Source organism: Quercus lobata, chromosome 8, assembly GCF_001633185.2.
Source record: "Quercus lobata isolate SW786 chromosome 8, ValleyOak3.0 Primary Assembly, whole genome shotgun sequence".
NCBI classification, from domain to species: domain Eukaryota; kingdom Viridiplantae; phylum Streptophyta; class Magnoliopsida; order Fagales; family Fagaceae; genus Quercus; species Quercus lobata.
Genome location: NC_044911.1, coordinates 51,450,284 through 51,454,690, shown reverse-complemented (window position 1 = coordinate 51,454,690; position 4,407 = coordinate 51,450,284).

Sequence of the window (4,407 nt, the reverse complement as noted above, 5' to 3'; positions counted from 1 at the left end):
CTATTCTTTTGGTGCTGGAAAATAAAGAAGAACTAATCATCATGTAACAAGAAAAAGTTAAGAGGTCGTTACTACGATCGAATAAGTTCAGCATGAACAAATATTGAGAAATAACCATTTTCACATTTTTATATACACTACAATATGTTGAGGGTGATTTTTGTTGCAAATATAATATTTGGGGATGCCAAGACTGAAACTTGACTTTGAGCTATAGAACATGAACATGATTCAAAGGCTATCAGCAAAATGTGAAGTGCTTAATTTTTATCAAGGTGCACTGAACAAGAAATAATAATAAAGCCCCAAAACCACCTCCTACAATGATTAGTCTACACAAAAGATGTCCCACTACAACAAGTATTGAAATTATAATCCACTGAAACAAAATAAACGTTTAGCATATAATTATTAGATAGAAAGAGGAACATGTACGTATGACTGAATTCCCACGAGTGTTGCTCGGGAAATGAGCAGAGACATGCTAACTATCCTTGAGCCTGGTTGCTAATTGTCAAGCAAACGGCTAGTGACTCACTATCCTGGAGTCACTAAAAAGAAAAACAAAGATGCATGGTTGTTGATACCTCGAGATTACAACCACCCTAAATAGTGATGCATGGATACAAAGAGGAGGGAACGAGTGTCCTTAAAATATTCACGGTGGGTGTCAATTATAAAAGTTATCTATTTTAATCATGGTTCGGGAGTTGCCATTAATCATTGGGTTTTTCTAGTTGTGATCGGTCACCTATTGTTGTACTCGAATTTCGGCCCGCATTCGACATTATCTCCTAATTATCGTTGAGGGTTTTTCACTTGATGACGCATGTTTGGTGCAAAATGAAAAAAATGTGTGACATGTGTACAACACTAAGGTGGGGTGTGTGCAAGTGAACTTCCATACTTTTATTCATTTTTAGGAGTCACCACCAACCATTAGAATTCTAAGGTCTAAGGTGTGATTGGTCACCTAAGTCTAATTATTTTTATTTCCTAATTTTAACTAAGAAAACTCTAGGGTTCCTAAGCTAATCTAGAAAATAAAAGAATATCTTGACCAAAAGACATGGATTCGGAAACTCGGTTATGTGTGGGAAAGGTGTTAGGCACCCCTACAATGCCTAACAAAAACAATAGTGCCTTTTTCTTGAATTTAACTTAAATTTCACCATTTAAAGAACAACTTGAAATATTTGGCATTTGGTTTTAAAAAGAATGTTGTTTAACAAATTTATTATTTTTGTGAAAAATCTTCTATTTTGGAAAAAGAAGGGTTAAAAATGAAGTTTTGCAAGTTTAAAGGTCAATTTTGTGATTTCAAAACGTTCAAGGTTGAAGCATAATTTGGGAAAGTTTTGGGTCAAATTGTATTTTTGGAAAATTTTGGGTCAAAGTGAATTTGGAAAAATTTTGGGGTCAAATGCAATTTGAAAATTTTAGGGGCTGATTTGTAATTTTGGGAAGTTGTGTAGCTTGTGGACCCACGGATTAGGATGAATGTTTGGGTTTAAGTTGGGGTCAAAGAATTTCTATGAAGAATATGCCGTGGGAGCTTGCAGAAATTCTTTGCCCACTAAAACGAATCTAGTTCGTCAAACTGTTATTAATAATCCCATGTGTGATCGTTGTAAATTAGCGCATGAAGACTAGTTGCACGCTCTTTGGTTTTGTCTGGAGTTTGATGTCATTTGGTCTGATGTTTCTGCTTGGAGATTTTGCGTGACCTCCTATTTGTTTCTTCGAAAGAATTGGTTCGGTGGATATTTCAAAATCAGAAACAGCGGGAACTTTTTACAGTAATGGTTTGGTCGATTTGGTGCCAACGAACCAAATTCGGCTTCATCAACCTAGTTGCAGCTCTCATTTATTAGCCAAGACTTCTAAAGATTGCCTTAAGGAGTTTCAAGCAGTTTGGCCTAGCCCAAAGCCATGAAGTCAGTATCCCCATGTTCGTTGGAATCCCCCACCTCTTGAGTTGCTGAAAATGAATATTTGACGGTGCTATATTCTCCGAGTCTAATTGTTCCAGTGCTGGAGTGGTGATTCTTAACCATCAGGGTCTTGTAATTGCCTCTCTGTCGCAAAAATTTTCTCAAGCCTTTGCTCCACTAGAAGTCGAGGCCTTAGCTGCTGCACGGGCTTTGGAGTTTGTTGCTGAGGTAGGAACTAAACATGCTGTTTTGGAAGGTGATTCTCTGATGTTGATTCAAGCTCTTAAAAATGGTTGTGTTGATCAGTCTCCTTGTGCTTTTCTTTTGGATGATGTTTGATATGGGTCTAATTTTTTTACTCAATTGTATCACTCTCATGTTAAGAGGGAAGGCAATAAGGTAGTTCATTGTTTGACTCGATATGCTATTAATGTGCCAGGTTTTTTAGTTTGGATGGAGGATGTTCCACCTAAAGTTTTGGGAAATCCGATGGGCCTAAGTGTCCATGCTTAAATGAATTTCGGATTGGGCTAGACTACACTTTAGTGAATGGGCTGAAGGTTATTTTTATTTGTAGGGTTCTGATTTTAGGATTAAAAGACTCTCGGGCTGGACCTAAACAACTGATGGATTGATTCGAACCGATGACCGAAATGTATTTACCTAATCAGATCCTAAGAAATCCCTAAGGATCAATGAAGACCTGACACATCATATCCCTATCTCTTTTACTTCTTTGTACTTCTAATCTAAATCACTATAGGATTAGAGTCCAAACCCTCTAACTCGAGTTCAAATCTTTTGTCCTAACTTATATGCTCCACCAAACAAATCAAGCCATGTGGACATTATTTATTAAGCACAAACGGAAGGGTTAGACGAAGTCAATCTCCCAACTCATGTGACAAACCCAAAAAAAAAAAATCATTGCACCACCATCGGATTCATCCTCATCAACCACCAACTCCTACTTCGGTACAACCAAAATAAATCACAAGGCCACCATCGATGGTAGTACATAGTAAAATTCTCTGCCCCTACAACATTTTTACACCAACACTAGTGCTGGAGAAGACAAAATTCTCAAACCCTACCCATGGTTGTCTTCTTGGCCAAGGCAAAGGAGCCCATCATTTAACATTTGTTTTATACATCATAGAAAGCAAAGGAGCTTATAAATCCCTTAAATGGATTTGATTTCCATGTGATAAACAATCTCGTAATCATATGGGGTGGGTTTTGTCACATACAGTTTGATCATTGAGGCTTCCAAGCTCTGTTCTTTTCTATGAAATCACCCTCATCTTGTTCTTTCAAAACCCAATTCTGCTTCTATTGGTTTGTGGAAAGGAAATCTTCTGGGTTTTTTCGTTACTGAACATTTTGTGGGTTTGATGTGGGAGTAAAGTGTGGAGAGAAACAAAGTGATTTGTCTATGGTGATAATGGTGTTTGATTTTTGTTCCATTAGGAAACATGTGGAAATAAAAACGTTTTTGGAGGATGTAAAGGTTGTAGTCATTAACTATTTAGGGTTGCTATATTTTGTATTTTACATGTTTGTTGAAATTCTTGAATGAGTTTAGGGACAGGAAGCTCCTCCATAGAAGCTCTATTGTATATATATTATTGTAGAGATTACAATTTGATTTGAATATACGGATAACATTTTATTTAAATTTCAGACTTCATTATTTTATATTCCAAAAAAAAAAAAAAGATTTCATTATTTTATCAAAATCTATTTGATGAGAACTAAATTAGTTGATGGATATCTACTGAGAATGCTTGAACTGATATGTTTTGTTTTTGTGCATCAATTGTGGTTTTATGTTTTAATTGAGATAAGGTCGGATATGACTCAATAGATGGTTGGGTTTAAGCCCATAAATTGGGTGAAATTACTCTATGGGTAATATCATTGATATGCTTCAATTAAGGCTAGTTAATATACAATCTGTTACTGTCATGCTATCATAATAGGATCTCATATATGAAATTCAAAATCAACCAGTATCTTCTCTATATGGATTATGACTTTCAATTGACTCTAGAGTCAAAAACTTTGTCACTTCAATTAAAATAGAACTCCACGAACAAAATTAGGCAAGTGCCACAATAGCTTTACTAATGATATATGCATTGTAGCAGAACAGGAAAGATAATTGTTAAAGGAAGCATAAGTTTTAGGCCTACAGACAAAACAATAGCCCTCCTAATAACTCAAAGTCTCAAACAAAAGACAAACTAAAAGCTTTGCTCCTCCACCAAATACATAAGTTCAAGGAGCCATTTTACTAACAAGATCTAACTAAAAGACACATCTAGAAAACCACAATAAAAGGTTAAAAAAATTTGCAAAATTAAGTTAAAATCTCTCTATCTAATATCTCAATGTGTGATCTCTGTGGATTTGGAGCATGGCTAATAAAGTCCTACAAGCAATCACACTTCTATCTTGTTATTCTACATCT